The sequence below is a fragment of the Belonocnema kinseyi genome, chromosome 8, assembly GCF_010883055.1.
Source record: "Belonocnema kinseyi isolate 2016_QV_RU_SX_M_011 chromosome 8, B_treatae_v1, whole genome shotgun sequence".
Taxonomy (NCBI): Eukaryota; Metazoa; Arthropoda; class Insecta; order Hymenoptera; family Cynipidae; genus Belonocnema; species Belonocnema kinseyi.
In genome coordinates, this window is record NC_046664.1 from 29327841 (window position 1) to 29346560 (window position 18720).

At 22.6% G+C, this 18720-nt stretch overlaps 1 protein-coding gene across 1 annotated transcript in view; it reads right to left on the reverse strand.

The window, feature by feature from the left end:
- LOC117178262 (protein halfway) overlaps positions 1 to 18720 on the reverse strand; it is a 57659-nt gene that overhangs the window by 38066 nt on the left and 873 nt on the right. The gene's annotated exons all lie outside the window — the stretch shown is intronic.

Consider the following 18720-nt stretch of genomic DNA (forward strand, 5'->3'; position numbering starts at 1 on the left):
TATAAGGAATTAAAAAAGAATCAAATTCATTATTCCTGAAATTTATTATCGAAATTTCCTGACTTTTGCAAGAATTTTTCAAAATCTCTGACTTTTCCATGATTTCCAGGGCTTCCCTGACCAATGGCCACCCTGTTATTATTTATTGGCATATGAATTGAACATTGAAATCTCGTTTATAAATGGAGAAGATCATTAATTAAAAATAATTGGTGACTATCTAAGATTTGCTGGATTGATTCAAAGTAAAATGAAACAGAACATGGCTGAAGTGCATCAATAAAAGATTAGGTACCTTTCAAAAGATTTTTTTAAACTTTTATTAGCCACCCTTGAGTTTCGAATCTAAAATGCCTTGTCAGATAACTAATGTAAAAGCGTTGTAGCTCAAGAGTTGGATGCAACTGTGGGAATATTTTAGTAGAAAATATAAATTTCTTAATTAAAAAAAAGAGGTCTTTTCTGAATTTCTTAAGAATTTTTTATTCTAGAAGCCGTCCAAATTTACTTATTAAATTAATCACAGGACGGCTGATAAATCCCGTAAAATAAAATTCTCGAATGATGAAATTTCCGAACAGTTTATAATACTATCGAATTAGATAATTCTCGAATAATGAATTTCTCGGCGGTTTATAATATCACCGAATTTGAACATTCCCGAATAATAAAATTTCCAAATTATAAAATATCCTAACCAGAAAATTCCCAAATTTAAACTATTAAACCATTTTTACTGATAAAATTAATGAGATTATTACAATTAAATTTTTTTAATGATTTATATTCGGCAATTTTCTAGTTTCGGATATTTTATAATTCTTAATTTTCTGTCAGGAATTTTATTATTAGAAATTTTTTAAATTCAGGAATTTTATTAATTGGAAATTTTAAAATTCAGGAATTTTATTATGCGCAGGATGTCCAACGACTTCTAGGAATCAAATTCAAGGTCTTTTCCAAGTTTTCCAGATAAAGAAATCAAGTTTTTGCAGGTCTACTTTTTTAACATAAAAGAATGAATAACCGTTTTTTATACATGTTAACGATGACAAATTTCATTTTTTTATTGGCCAACAATTTCTAAAGAAAGTAGAATAAACAAATTCTTAATATTTTGCAATCATAAGGCGTATTTGTAAAATGTTTGGGAATATTTTAAGCTTTCTGTAAAATCTTTGAAAATCTTTAAAAAATTTAGAAATCTTCGTGAATTTGTTGAAAAAGTTAGAAGCATTAAAAACCTTTGTGAGATCTTGAAATTTCTATGGAATCTTTGTAAAATCTTTTAAAAATTTTGTACAATTTTTCAAACCCTTGAAATCTTTTAAATATTTGAAAATTTTGAAAATGTTTTGACAATCTTTGTGAAATATTTCTTTAATCGTTCGTTGTAAAAACTTTTGTGTTCGTATGGAATAATTGAATTTTTTTAAATCTTCTCAAGTTTATTGAAATCTTTTGAAATTGTTTAAAACCTTTGAAATACTCTGAAATGTTTTTTAATTTTGAAAAATCTTGAATTATTTTCAAATCCTTGGTGAAATCTTTCGTAAATCTTTTGTTATTTATTTAAAATCACCGGAATGTTTGAGATTTTTTTTTAATTTTCTAAAAAATGTGAACTCATTTAAAATCTTTGAAATATTTTGCCTTTTGGCATACTGTGACCTTTTCGAAATCTTTGAAATTCTTGACATCTTTTGAAATCTTTATGGATTCTTTAAAATATTTGTGAAATCTCTTGTATTAATTAATACAAGAGATTTCATTCAAGAGAATCAGTGAAACATTTTAAATCTTTGTGAAATCTTTTGAAATCTTCTAAAAAATTTGAAATCGTTTGAAATCTTTGAAATCTGGCATACAGTTCCCTTTTTGAAATCATTGAAATTCTTATATTATTTTGACATTTTTATGAAATCTTTATGAAATCTTTATAAAAGATTTTGCATTCATTTGAAATCATTAAAATATTTGAAATCCTTGTGGAATCTTTTGAAATCTTTTAAAATTTGTGGTAAAATCTTTGGAATCCTTAAAATCTTTGTGAAGTTTTTGGAAATATTTTTAAATCTTCGATATATTTGTGAAATCTGTCTTGTAAACTTTTAAAATCCTTATGAATTCTTTGCAATATTTTTTTAATCTTTCTGAAATCTTTTGTACTGATTTAAAACTATTAAAAAAATTTTAGGTCTTTGAAATCCCTGAACTCTTTCTCAAATATTCAAAATCCTTTTAAATATTATAAAAGCTTTGAAATATTTTGAAACATTTTCAAGTGTTTAGAATTATTGTTAGTTGAATATCACAAAAAATGTATATTTTAAAATTCTATATCAGCGGAGAAGAAATTAAAAACTTATAGAATTATTAACAATATTACAGTCTGCCTATTGCAATCTATAAAATAAATAGTACAGTCTACAAAAAGTGCCATGAAATCTCTTTCTATATTCTGTAATGAACAAAAGATAAATTACATCTTGATAATTAAAAAACTTTGTAGTAGCAATATTTCTTCTAAAAGAGATTTCCACAACATACTTTTTACATTTAAATAAAGAAAAACTGTTTTAAAAACAAACTAAAAGTTCAAATTCAAGGTTTCGGAAATTGTATTATTCAGAAATTTTATTTTTCAGAAATTATATATTTTTTTTTAAACTGAAAATAACATTTTTCACAAGATGTAAATCTTCAGGGTGGCTGTTTTAATCGATTAAATAAATTCCCGGTCATTTCCCGGTTTTTCCCGGTTCGCAAACATTTTTCACGGTCAATGAAATTTAAAAAAAAATCTAACACCAAAGCCAAAAAAATTTTCAATAATTTACGGGTATAAAATTAAAGGTACTAACATTTTTCAATATAAAAAATATAAATCCACGTTATCATTTTCAATGCTCTAAATTCAAAAATCTATCAATAAACTTTGAAATTTTCAAAATTATATCATTTTAAGAAATTTTAAGCTAGAAACATTAAATATTGAAAAATTGAAAAAATTTTAACAGATCACTTCTTAAATTAGAAATTCAATTATTTTCTTTTTAATTGGTTTAAACATCCTTGGAAATCTTCAGAATTTTATTTCAAAATCTTGAGAAATCTAGAAGTTGTTTTAAATTGGTTTTAAATTTAAAATTAATTTGTAAATTTTTTCAGAACTTCTAAATATCTGTCAAATAAATTAAATTTTTTCTACAATTTTCAGAAAATCCTGTGAATTTTAGAAAATTTCTTTACAATTTGGATGTATAAATAACAATTGAACATTTATTATTTGTAGGCGAAATATGAGTAATTTTAGATATGTAAAAGTTTTGAAAAGATTCCAAATTAATGTAAAACTTGAAATGATAGCTTAATAAAAATCAAAATGTAAATTTTCGCAGATTTTAAACAAAAAATTAGATTCTTTTCAAGAATTGTGAAAAGCTTCAAAAGAAAAAAAACATTTTCTTAAGATTCCTAGGATATTAAAAATAACTTTTCATTTTGAAAAATTATTTCAAGAGAATATTTAAAAAGTTTTTCAAAGACTTAAACAAAATTTTCAAAAAAGATTCTAGAAGATTTTAAGAAAACTTTCTAAAATTTTCATGATAATTTTTCATCTTTTTAAAAATCCTAAATATCTCTTAAAATTACTACAATTTTTTCTACAAATGTTCATTTGTATATTATAAATCAAAATTTAAAAATTTCACTTCCAAATTAAGCATTTTTAAAATACAACAATTAAAATGGTAACCTTCGAAGTTTAAAGGCTCTTCGAAATTTTAACGATTCCAGGTTTTCTATTCCAAAAAATTCAGTTAAAGATTCTTTACTTTTAAATATTTGATTTCAATTTACTTGTCTTAAATAAAAATTCAAACATTGCTGAATATTGAATAATCAATCTTTTTTTTTTAATTAAAAATTTCAATTTGATTGGGTTAAAAATTGAATATTTTAGACTGAAACAATATTTTAAATTTAATAAAATCCTTTAATTAAGAATATATTATTATGAAGTTATTTTTAATTTGAAAATAGTTGATAAACTTTCAGTCATACGTTCACATTTGCTTAATGACTAAGACTTTCAAATTGAAACCGTTTAAGTTTTAACGTTAAAATCTGAAAATTTTTCCATTTTGAACAGGTTTAAAATCGTTCAAGTATTTAAGAAATCATTTAAAAATTCATTAAATGAAAAATGTAAACTTAGAAACAAAAATTTGAAATGGAGAATTTTTAAAGTAAAAAATTTGGAATTACGTATTGTAAACTAAATAATAGCATGATTGAAAAACATAACAATTCCACTAATTATTTCAAAACTGTTAAAATCGAACGTGGACAGATTTTTCTTCAAAATTATAAATATACTAGGCCTCACTTGAATGGTTAGCAAGTAATAAACTGTACAATTGAAACGGCTTGATGTGCATATCACTGACGTCCAAAGTTTTTATACCGCTAAACGATAATATATCATAATAAAGCAGCTAATATTATCTTTAGGCGCTAATGTACATTTATGTACAAAAGTTTTCTTTCTATTTTTAAAAGTTATTATCGTTTGTTTTTGTTTGCGTACCAAGTAACAACCGATAAGAATCCTGACTTTTCACAGTACTTCTTCAACAGGGCATTTAGTCAAAAACATTTCTCGTATAAAATATTTGGTTCAAAATTCAACTTTTTTGTTGAAAATTCGTATTTTTGGCTTGAAAATTTAACAATTTGATTGATATTTTTCTTCTTGGACAAAAAATTTAGTTTGATTAAAAAGTTAACTATTTTGTTGAATATTCGGCTGTTTGGTTAAAAAAATATTTTGTTGGTAAGTCTGAACATATCTATTTAGATCAATACATTTTCCAAATAGGAAAAGAAGCAATAAAAAAAAATTTTAATGCACTTATAAAATTGTTAATATTTAATGCATTATTTATATACAAATTTAAATAAAAATATTTCTTTCAATAAATTGAAGTAGAAATATTCAGGCTTAATTTAAAAGAATTCTCAAAAAATTTATTATCAAACCCTGCAGATTGAAATTAATCATAAGTTTAGTGTCTATTTTAATTTTTTTTATGTATTCATACTCTTATTGCATAAAATTGTTCATGAAAAAATATATTTCTTTTGTGTTTTTAAGTAAAGATCTTTTTTTTTGTAGAAATTAAAAAAAAAATTAAACTATCTGGTTAAAAATTAATTTGTTTCTGGAAATTAACCTTTTTGTTGAAAAGTCAAATTTTTTGCAGAAAATTCATACTTTTGGCTCAAAAATTCAACAAGCTGGTAAAAATTCACCTATTTGGACAAAAGTTGAACCAATTTGTTTTCATATATCTCTTTCTGATGAGCTGCTTTAAGTGTTATCTGAAAACATATTTTCTTCACAATTACAATTCTTTACCACAAATTGATTTCCTTGAGTATTTGTTTTTTTTCAAACAGTTTTTTAGGGAACATAATTCTTTTTTAAGCCTCCTCATGTATTTTTGTTACATAATTTTTTTAAAGTGTATATTGGTTTAAAAAATGTAATTTTAGTAGAAATAGTTTGCTGAAAATTAAACTATTTTGTTTAAAAGTCGTTTCGCCTTTGGTTGACAATTAATAGTTTTTTTTAATGAAAAATTAACTCGTTCATTTCTGGCTGAAAATTTATCAGTTTCAGTAGAAAATTCCTGAATTTTGTTTAAAATTCGTATTTTTTGTCAGAAAATTAATCTTTTTGATTTAAATGTAAACATACTTTTGAAAACTTTTTTTTGTTGAGAATTCGACATTTTTGGCAGAATATCAATTTTGTTGATTAACAATGCATCTATTTGGTTGAAACTTAATTTGTTTTAGTTGAGGATTCAAGTCTTTTGTTGAAAATTCGTCTTTGTTGGTTAAACTAAACTGTTTTTTATTTAAACTGAAAATCTTTTCTAGCTGAAATATTAACTGTTACATCTTTTTGGTTAAAGCTCATCTTTTTATGTTGAAAAGTAATTGTTCTCACTAAAAAATTTAACTATTTGGTTAAAAATTCAACTGTTTGGTTGGAAATTTACTATTTTGTTGAAAAATTTATATTATACGGCTGCAAAATCAATTGTTTTGTAGAAAATAATTATTTTTTTTAAATCCAAAAATTTTTTAATGAAAATTTAACAATTCCATTTTTGGTTATAAGCTAATCTTTCCAAGTTTAAAAATTAAACTATTCGGTTAAAAATTAACATATTTTGTAAAAAAAATGCGTCTTTTGAAATGAAATTTTTTTCAATAAAAATGTAATTACTATTTGTTTAAAAATGTATGCAATTTATCGAAAATCCGTAATTGTTGGTAAAAAATAATTCTTCTTGGTTGAGAATTCAATTGTTTGATAGAAAGCTCGTCTTTTCTGCTTTCAAATTAAAAATTTTGGATTAATATTTTTCTTTCTTTATTGCCTGAAAAATCTTTCTTGGTTAAAATTGCAACTCTTGTTTAAAATTCCTTATTTTAACTTAAAAATTAATCTCTTTTGGTAAAAAATTTCATTGTTTTTTGTCAAAAATGATTTTTTTTAGTTAAATAAGAATTTGTCCAATTCAACTGTTTTTGATTAAAAATAAAAATATTTTTTGGCTTAAAATATCGACTATTAAAATTTATTTAAATTTTTTTTTTTTAAGTTGAACTAATACTATTACTTTGATTCAGATTAAGTTTAAAAATATAATTTAGCACTGTAATTTTTAATGCTCAAAATTGAAGAATGAATAAATAAATCGGTAAAGTTTTAAAGTTAAATCATTTTAAGCAATTTTAATCTTGAAACATTAAAATTTGAAAAATTGCAATCTTTTTAACTGATCACATTTTAAATTAGAAGAAAAATCATTTTAATTTAAAATAATTTCCCATTGATGTTTATTTACTTGTTATTTATATATTAAAACTTGTTTTTGTATCGAAATATTTTCAACATTCTCTTTAAATTATTTTAAAAAATTAAAACATAATTTTTTTTATCATCTTAAGACCTTTTAAAATCCTTAAAAAGCTTAAAATTTTATTTTCAAATCTTCAAAATTTACATTTTGTTAAATTAAAAAATATATATATTTTTAAATTTTTAAATGCTTTTGAATTTGTTTTAAAGTTCTAAAATTTTTTTTAAACTATTCACATTTCTTTAAAAACATGCTGCAAAATTTTAAAAATGCCTTAAAATCTTCCAAATGATTTTTTTTGCAGTTTTCTAACTATTTTGTAATTTTTTTGGTAATTCCTTTTAAATTAATTTATAAAAATAAATTATCATTTTCAATTTTCGGACTCTTACGAAAATTTTGTTATTCTTGTGAAACCTTTCATAACTCTTAGACAGCTTCTACATTTTTTGTTCGAAATCTGCAAAAATCTGCATTTTTTTAAAATTATATGAAACAAGTTCCAGTTTTAAATTAATTTTGAATTTCCTCAAAATTGTCTAAACATCTCTTAAACTTAGTCGTTTTCTTTAAAAGTAATAAGTGTTCAATTATTATTTTTACATAGAACTTCAACAGTTTTACTTGCAAATAAAACAATTTTAAACAGAGCAATTTCCAAGTTTAAGATTAAGCTCTCTGAGAAAATGTTATCACTTCCAAGGCTTTCTATTTCAAAGAATTTAGTTTTAAATTATTCAGTTTTTAATATTTCATCTATAATTGCTAATTTTAAATAAGCAGTCAAACATTGGTGAGTATTAAAAACATTGTTATTTTCTTTAATTAAAAAATTTCAATTTATAATTGTTCACTTTTAATAAAAATAAAATAACAACTTTTTTATCAACAATTTTCAATTTCTAACTTTTAAGTCTTCAAAACTGCATTTCAACATTCTTTGCATTAAAAATGTACGCTTAAAAATGAGAATCTATAATTGAAAATTGTGTAAGTAAAAATTTTAGAATTACGCATTGTAAACTTGATATCTTAGTTGAAAAAGTTAACTGAACTTAAATTTAAAAAAGTTGAAATTTATCTTATTTTAAATTCTGTAAATAATTTTTTAAACAAAAAATACTGAAAGATAGAAAGATTATTTTAAATTTCATTATATCATCGTGTAATATAGCATGAATAAGTGAAATAAAAAATTAAGATTTCATATTCAGCCATTTTATTTTAAATATAAGCATTTTTTATTTGGAATTATTATAAGTCGAATAATTTTAATTTCAAGACATTCCAAATTAGAAAATATGCATGTACAAATACTTTTTTTTATGCGTCATTTTATTATATAATTTTTGCAATAATGAGTGCTATAGGATAAGCACATAGATGTGCTGGCCTTAATAATTCGCACAATATCCTGTTACCGAGACAAACAAAAATTATCTCTTAAATACAATAGCCTTGTCTTTTAACACGAAAAACCTGCACAAAAATACTCAAATGAAACTTTAATGAATGAAAAATGAGCAAAAATTTATCCTATTTTTTTATTCAATTGAAAAAATCTTCATTCGATATCATTTTTTTTTTTCAACCGAGGAAAAATAATATTTAACTATCTATTTTTTTTCTTGACGTTCACGAAAAACTCTAATAAAGCTTTCTGACTTTTTCGTAAAGAAGGCCAATCTTATCTGAATTGACACAGATTTGATTCACTTATGAAAATTCCCGACTCGTCCTGATTGTAGAATAAAGACCCCTCAATTAACATTTGAACAAGCGGGCGAGTGTATCTCCCACAGAAAAATAAACAACATTAATTAGCTGATCCAACTGCATTCTTCGAGCAAAATTATATTGTGACACAAGATGCAAGAGTGAAACCGGTTTCGAAGACGCTTAGTTCAAGCCTGGACCGGTGTGTTCCAACAGTTAAACGTACCTGTCTATTAAAAATTAGGGAAACATTCAAATTTTTATAGTTTGAATTTTGCAATTTCAACATGTTTAAAATTCAAAGAGAAGAATCTCAATCTTCTAATATTTTTAACATAGAACCTTTTAAAAAACGAATTACACCAATTTTTAATAAAAATGTTTAAAAAACTTCAAATTATGTACTTATTACAACCAAAAAACTATTTCAAAGCAAAAGGACGAATTTTCAACAAAACAGTAAAATAATTATCGACCAAAATAATGTTAAAAAAAAAAATAGTTTAATTTTCAACAGAATATTTAAATATTTAACCAAATAGTTGAGATTTTAAACAAATTGTAAAGTTTTCAACCTATGAAGGAGAATTTTCAATTAAATGGCAGAATTTACAAACAAAAGAGATTAAACTTAAACCAAAAACAGTTGCAATTTGAACCACACAAGTTAATTTCTTTTTTATTTAAATTAACAAAAAATTAATTTTTAGCTAAATTCTATATTATAATAATTTTATTTACCTACAAAGATAAATTTTCAACCCGCTCAGTGGAATTTTTAAACATAAAATATATAAATTGATATTTAAAAAAACAAATCTTAAATCAAAGAGTGGAATTTTCAACAAAATAGTGGAATTTTTAACCAAAAAATTGAATTTTCAACCTACAAAAATGGAATATCAACCAAAAAGACAAATTTTTTAATATAAAAATTAATTTTTAACAGAAAAAAAACGAAATTTCAACCAAATAATTGAATTTTTAACTAAAATCATGAATCTGCAACAACAAGAAAATGCAATTTTCACAAATTTATTCAACTTCTAACGAAAAAAAATCAGCTTTCAACCAAAAAGTTACTAACTTTTATACAAAAGAGTTGAGTTTTCAACCCACAAATTATAATTTTCTACCAAAAATAAAAATTTTCAACAAAATTGTTTAACTTTTAACCAAAGAGATGAATTTTCAACAAAAAATTTTCTATCTTCATTCAATAAAAGAAAATTCTTTAACATAATAGTTCAACTTTCAATCCAAAAGAGAAATTTCAAAATCAAAGAGACTCATTTTCATTACAAAAAGGTTTTTCAGTTAAGAAAGAATACAAATTTCATCCAAATTGAATTTTCGAGTCAAAAGATGAATTTTATTCACAACAGTTGAATGTTTAGTATGAAAATTTGAATTTTCATCGAGAAATTTCCGCAAGTCGAATTTTTATTCCAAAAATTAATAATTTTGTAGCAAAAAAAAGTGATCAACAAAATAGTTTAACTTTCAATTAGAGAAATAAATGTTCAACTAAAAATATTCAATTTTCATTCCATAAAAAAATTGTTCAACAAAGTAGTTCAACTTTCAACCCACAAGGGGAATTTTTAAATAAAATTTTTTTAAACAAAAAACGGGCTTTTATTCAAGAAAGGAAAAAAGTTAATCAAAATTGAATTTTCGAGCCAAAAGATGAATTTTATTTACAACAGTTGAATGTTAAATCCGAAAATATGAATTTTCATCGAAAAATTTCCCCGAGAAGTCGAATTTTTATTCGAAAAAATAATCATTTTTTCCAAAAATCAAAATTATCAACAAAATACTTTAACTTTCAACCAAAGAGATGAATTTTCAATCAAAAATGTTTAATCTTCATTCAATAAAAAAAAATGTTGAACAAAGTAGTTCAACTCAAAAAAGGAATTTCCAAATAAAAACAACGCATTTTCAACCAAAAAAAAGGGTTTTCAGTCAAGAAAGAAAAAAAATGCATCGAAATTGAATTTTCCAGCCAAAAGATGAATTTTACTTGAAAAAATTGAACAGTTGAATGTTTAATCCGAAAATATGAGTTTTTATCCAAAAATTTCCCCAGAAGTTAAATTTTTATTTGAAAAAATAATAATTTTCAAACAAAAAAAGAAATAAGTTTTCGAAAAAGTAGTTAAATTTTCAACCAACAAGATGCATTTTTAAATAAAATGATAAATCTTCAACTGGCATGGTTAAAATTTTCGGTTGAAAAAAATGAATTCATAACAAATAATGTAATAGTAGATATTTCATCCAAAAAATATTTTTATTTTGAATAAAAAACAGTTAAATTCTATTAAAAAAGACGATATTGCAAACCAAATAGTTGAATCGTCAAACAAAGGAAAATAATTTACAACAAAAAATTTGCATTTAAACCAAAAAAAAAGATTACATTTATAATCACAGAGATGAATTTTTCAACCGAAAAGAAGAATTTTCAACAACAACAAATTAGTTGAGTCTTTATTCCAAAAAGGGGAATTTTTAACAAAAAAATTTAATTTTCAACGAAAAAGGATGACTAACAAATGCAACCAAATTAAATCTGCAGCCACATAAAATTTGTATCAGAAAACATAATCGTCAAAATTGTAATCTTGTAACATTTTTAACCTAAAATCTTTTATAAAATGAATACGAAAATTATAAATTAAAAATTTTTTAGGTTCACATGATTTTTGCAACATTTTTTTTTGAAGTTGCAAAATCATCATAAAAGATTCATCATAAAAGATATCTAATTTCTTTATACAAATTTAAATATTTATTTTAATACCTGAAAGTGTAAATTTTGTTAAGAAATTCAACTTCGAATCGATTATTTTGAAGCTTGTTTAAAATATGACAAGTAAGCAAAGTCTTAAATTTGAAACATTTGAACTTGAGAGTATTTTTAGTTGGTCTGCTTCTTCTGCAATTCCGCTGATTTCAATTTCCAGCGATTTCAATATAAAATATTGCGCAAATAGATGAGAGATAACAATAGAAATGAGCAATTTATCAACAAAATAAATAATTAAAAGATACGATAAAAATGTGCATAACGTGTACAATTAATATATAATTGTTTAAATTTTTTTTATAAAATATCTAAAACAATATCATCCAAAGTTTCTACAATTTAAAAAGCTGTTAAATCCTTTATTTGGAAGCTTTTAATAAAAATATCTGTATTATTTATTACTACAAATTTAATCGAACAATATCAATAATTTCGAAACCGGCATTTAGCAACAATACTTTCGAATATGTTTTCTGTACTTTCACTGGACATTTAAAAATAATTCAAAGGCTTTGGACAGTTTTCAAAAAGGTTGACAGTATGCCAACTTTTGCCTGGAGGTCTTGAACGGCGTAGAATAGAAATCGGTCGCCTATTTTAAACTCATTTCACGTATTGTGAACGTACAACAAAATAGTAGGGTCAAGTTCTTAAAAATCTGGAGAGCCTAACACATAAATTACATAAATTTAAATTTGATTTAAATTTAATTCAACTGAGACGAGAAATCTGTTCCAAAAATAGAATGGCAAACCTGTTTATATTGCCACACCATACCAAAGAAAAACTCTAGTTATTTAATTCAATTATTTCCCTCTTTTTTTAATAATAAATAATCCGAGTTAAATTTTTTGCAACAAAAGAATCCGTAATGAAACAATAATTATTTCAGTTTTACAATTTGCATAGATAATTTATAAAATTTTGAAGTATCACGATTTAAAAATTCTTCAAACTTTACTTTCCTTTTCACTCGATCCACTTTTTTTTTTTTGGTCAAATTAAACAAAATTCCCAACTATCAATTTTTAGACTGTCCACACTTTTCATTGTAGTAAGATATTAGAACATTGACATTAGGGTCAAATTGGATTAATTTTAATTATTAAATTCAAATTATTTTTAAAGATTTCAAGAGGATTATCAACATTTGAAAAGATGCAACAAATTTCTAATGTCGAAGAAGAAATTTTTGAAATAAAATTATAATTCTGTATTGGAAAAGAGAAATGGGTAAAAAGTTTATGATTCTAAACTTAAAGGGAGTATTTCTTTTTATTTCCTTCATCTTAAAGTTAATTTTCAACCAAAAAACGTTGAATTTTCAAGAAAATATTTGAATTCTCAACCAAAATAGATTAATTTTTAGTCAAACTTTTCTATTTGTAATAGAAAATATAAGAAACATTCCATAAAAGAGTTGAATCATCAATTAAAACAGATTAATTTCTAACCAACCATTGGCATTTTTGAGGAAATTTTTAGGAAAAATCTAATTTCTCATTAAAAAAAAGTTAATTTTAAATGGAAAAGTAGAATTTTCTACAAAAAGAGTTTAATTTTTTACCCGAAAATAGTTTAATTTTCTGCCCAAAAATACGATTTTTCATCAGAAAAATTCATTTTGCATTAAATAGTTAAATTTTTAGGCCAGAAAGATGAATTTGGTATAATATCGTTGAAGTTTTTACTCAAAGATATTGATTTTTAACAAAAAAGTTTATTTTCAACCAAAAACTATCAATTTTTAAGAAAATAGTTGAATTCTCAACCAAAAAAGAATAATTTTTAGTCAAACAGTTGTGTTTTTATTTGAAAATTATTTAAATTCGAACAAAAGAGATGAGTTTTCAAATAAAATAATAACACTTTCCACAAAAAATATGAATCTCCAAGCATAAAAATGAATTCTAATCGGAAAAAATAATAGTTAATATAACAAACAATATTTTTATTTGAAAGAAAAAACAGTTCAATTCGATTAGAAATGACGAATTTTCAACTCAAAAAGATTTTCTACCAAACGAGATGAATATTCAATATTAAAAATCGTTGAATTCTTATCCTGAAAACATGAGTTTTTTTCAAAATGCGTCTTTTTTGTTTGAAAACTCACTATTTCGTGGAGGATTCTACTCTTTTTCAATTTTTCAACGAAATTGTTAAATATTCTATCCACAAAGATGAATTTCAACATAGAAAGATGAATTTTCAATCAAGAAAAATGACTATTCTATCAAAAAATATGATTCTTCAATCCAATAAGACAAATTTTCTACCCTAAAGAACAAATTTTCACCAAAATAATTGATTTTTTGACTAAAAAGGTGACTTTTTAAAGAAATAGTTAAATTTTCAACAAAAAATTTCTTTTTAAATCAAGAAAAACACTATTTTATCAAAAAAATTATTCTTTAATCCAAAAGAACCCATTTTTATTTAAAAAAGACAAATGTTCAACAAAATAATTGATTTTCTGACCAAAAAAATGAATTTTTTAAAGAAATAGTTGAAGTTTCAACAAAAAAGTTAATTTTCAACCTAGAAAGATGAATTTTCAATCAAGAAAAATGACTTTTCTATCCAAAAATATCATTTTTCGATTCAAAAGGACAAATTTTCTATCCACAATCGACAAATTTTTAACAAAATAATTGAGTTTCTAACCAAAAAGATGACTTTTTAACAAATTAGTTGAAGTTTCAACAAAAAAATTCATTTTCAACCTAGAAAGAATAATTTTCAATCAAGAAAAAGTATGTTTCTATCAAAAAATATCTTTTTTTATTCAAAAGGACAAATTTTCTATCCAAAATCGACAAATTTTCAAAAAAATAATTGATTTTCTGACCAAAAAGATGACTTTTTAACAAAATAGTTGAATATTTAACAAAAAAGTTCATTTTCAATCAAGAAAAATGACTATTCTATTTAAAAATATGTTTCTTCAATCCAAAATGACAAATTTTCTATTCCAAGAAGACAAATGTTCAAGAAAATAACTGATTTTCTGACCAAAAAGATGACTTTTTAACAAAATAGTTGAATTTTCAACAAAAAAGTTAATTTTCGACCTAGAAATATGAATTTTCAATTTAAAAAAATGACTTTTCTATTAAAAAATATATTTTTTCAATCCAAAAGGACAAATTTTCTATAAAAAAAATAAATAAATAAAAAATAGTGAATTACAGACAGTATAATTTTAAAAAAAAGTTAATTTTCAAGAATAAATATAACTTTTCGACAAAGAAAGATGACTATTTAATAAAATAGTTGAATTTCTAACAGAAAAAATTAACTTTTTAATTAAATAGTAGAACTTTTGACCAAAGGATATTAATTTTGAACCAAAAATATAATAATAGACTTTTGCATAAAAAAAGATTAGAATTAAACAATTCATAAGGCCGAATTTTTTATCCAATCCTACAAATGAGCAACAAAGCTGTTGAATTTCAAGCCAAAAAGAGGAACTTTTTAAAATACAGTTACATTTTTAACTAGAAAAGTTCAATTTTCAACAAAAAAGTTAATTTTCAATTTTAAAAAACACGACTTTTCTGCAAAGAAATGAATTTCCTATCTAAAAAGTTGAAATTTCGACCAAAAAAGATAAATATTCAACAAAATAGTTGAATTTTTAATTAAAAAAGCAAAAATATAATAGTAGCCTTTTGCACCAAAAGAAGATTAAGATAAGAATAACACTATTTAAACAATTTTTAGGTCGAAAAAGAGAAAACAGTTGAATTTTAAATCCAAAAAATTAAATTTTCAACAAAAAAGTTAATTTTTAAATTAAAAAAAAAAAAAAAATACACATTTTCAATCCAAAATGCCGAATTTTCTATCCAAGAAGACGATTTTTTCTGTAAATCAAATTTAAAATTTGATATTTCAACTTAAAACATTTTAAATTTTAAATAAAAAATTGTGAATTTTCAACAACATAATTAAACGCAATAAAATTTCTATTAAAAAGCGTTGCATTTTCAATCAAAAAGTTAAAATTTTAAGCCAAAGACGAATTTTTTTAAAGGCAGTTCAATTTTTGACAAAAAAAAGTTCATTTTCAACCAAGAAATATGATTTTTCTACCAAAAAAATTAGTTTTATACCTAAAAAATTTAATTTCCGAACAAGAGAGACGACTATTTATTAAAATAGTTGAATTTTTAACTAAAAGAGATTAATTCTCAACCAAAAATATAATAGTAGTCCTATGCATACAAAAAATTAAAATTAAACAATCCAAAAGGCCGAATTTTCTATTCAAACCTACAAATGATCAACAAAACAGCTTAATTTCAAACCAAAAATATGAATTTATTTTAAATACAACTATATTTTTAACTAGAAAAGTTAAATTTTCAACGAAAAAGATAATTTTCAATCAAGAAACATGATTTTTTTTTACCAAAAAGATGAATTTTTGATCCAAAAAGTTGAAATTTCGATCAAGAAAGATGACTATTTAACAAAAAAGTGGAATTTGTAATCAAAAAAACAAAAATATAATAGCAGACTGATGCACCGAAAAAGAAGTTGTAGAGTAAAATAACATTATTTGAACAATTTTTAGGTCAAAAAAGAGAAGACAGTGGAATTTTTATTTCAAAAAATTAAATTTTTAACAAAAAAGTTAATTTTTAACAAAAAAATACAAATTTCTAATTCAAAAAGTGGAATTTTTTATCCAAAAAGAGATATCAACAGATATATTTTTAAAGAAAATTGTGGAATTTTTTACCTAACATTTGCATTTTCAACCAAATAATTGAAAAATTTAATATATGATATTTTAACTGAAAAAGATTTAAATTTTAAATAAAAAAAGTTGGATTTTCAACAAAATAATTAAATTAAATAATGAAAAACAAAATATTAAATTTCAATTATAAACCGTTGCATTCTCAATAAAAAATTAAAACTTTAAGCCAAAAAGACGAATTTTTTTGAAGACAGCTCAATTTTTGACAAAAACAGAATAAGTAACTTTTTAATCAAATAGTCGAATTTTTAACCAAAAGATATTGATTCTGAACCAAAAATATAATAGCATACTTTCGCACCAAAAAAATATTAAGAAAATAATTACACTATTTAAACAATTTTTTGGTCGAAAAAGAGAAAACAGTTGAATTTTCAATCCAAAAAGTTAAATTTTTAAGCCAAAGATTAATCTTTTTAGAGACAGTTCAATTTTTGAGAAAATAAAATTCATTTTCAAACAAGAAATACGATTTTTCTACCAACAAAGATTAGTTTTCTACCTAAAAAATTTAATTTCCGACCAAGAAAGATGACTATTTATTAAACTAGTTAATTTTTTAACTTTCATAATTAATTAATTCAATTTTAAAAAAATTTTATTTTTAATCAAATAGTAGAATTTTTAACTAAAAGAGATTGATTATGAATAAAAAATATAATAGTAGACTTTTGCCCCAAAAAAAGATTGAGAAAAGAATAACACTTTTATACCATTTTTAGGTCGAAAAAGCGAAAACAGTTGAATTTTCAATCCATAAAGTTAAATTTTCAACAGAAAAAACTCAAAACATTTTAATTTTTAAATAAAAAATGATGATTTTTCAACAACATATTTAAACTCAATTAAAAGTAATTCAATTAAATAATCAAAGAAAAAATATTAAATTACAATCAAAAAGCGTTGCATTTTCAATCAAAACGTTAAAATTCGAAGCCAAAGACGAATCTTTTTAAAGACAGTTCAATTTTTGACAGCAAAAAAAAATTAGTTTTCATCCAAGAAATATGAGTTTTCTACCAAAAAAGTTTAGTTTTTTTTCCTAAAAAATTTAATTTCCGATCACGAAAGATGACTATTTATTAAAATAGTTGAATTTTTAATTTTTATAATTAATTTTTAAAAAATTAAGTTTTAATCAAAAAGTCCAATTTTTAATTAAAAGAGATTAACTCTCAACCAAAAATACAATAGAAGACTTATGCATAAAAAAACTAAAACTAAACAATCCAAAAGGCCGAATTTTCTATCCAAATCTACAAATACCAACAAAACAGCTTAATTTCAAACCAAAGACAAATTTTTTTAAATACAGCCAGATTTTTAAATAGAAATGTTAAATTTGCAACAAAAAAGTTCATTTTCAATCCAGAAACATGACTTTTCTACCAAAAAAAAGATGAATTTTCGATCCAAAAAGTTGAACTTTCGATCAAGAAATCTGATTTTTTTTAACAAAATAATTCAATTTTCAACAAACTAATTAAATGGTCCAATTTTTATCCGAAAGAAAGGAATTCTGAACCAGAAATATAATAGTAGACTTTTGCACCTAAAAAAGAAAATAAAACTATTTAAACAATTTTTAGGCCGAAGAAGAGAAAACAGTTGAATTTTCAATCCAAAAAGTTAAATTTTCAACAAAAAAAGTTCATTTTTAAACCAAAAAAAAAGATAAATTTTTAATCCAAAAGGCCGAATTTTTTATCCAAGAAGGCGAACTTTTTGAAACCCAAATATTTGAAAAATGTAATAGTTGATATTTCATTTTAAATTAAAAATAAAAATGACGAATTTTCAACAACATAATTAAACTCAATACAAAATAATTAAATTATATATAAAAGAAAAATATTTAATTTCAATCAAAAAGATTAAATTTTAATTAAAAGACGAATCTTTTTAAATAACGTTCAATTTTTTACAAAAAAAATTAATTTTCAATCAAGAAATATGCTTTTTCTCCTAAAAAACTTAATGTCCGACCAAGAAAGGTGACTATTTATTAAAATAGTGAACTTTTTATTTTTATAATTAATTTAATTATTCTATTTAATTTACAAAAAATTTAATTTTTAATCAAATAGTAGAATTTTTAACTAAAAGAGATTAATTCCCTACCAAAAATATAATTTCAAACAAAAACGACGAATTTGGTAAAATACAGCTACATTTTTGAATAGAAAAGTTAAATTTTCAACAAAAAAGTTCATTTTCAATAAAGAAACATGACTTTTCTACCAAAAAAAAAGAGATGAATTTTCGATCCAAAAAGTTGAACATTCGATCAAGAAATCGGATTTTTTAAACAAAACAGTTAAATTTCCAACAAACTAATTAAATAGTCGAATTTTTATCCGAAAGAAAGTAATTCTGAACCAGAAACCTAATTGTAAACTTTCTAATTAGAAAGAATAAGCTTTTAACATTTACTTTAATTGAGTTTACATTTAAGCTCCTATATTTAC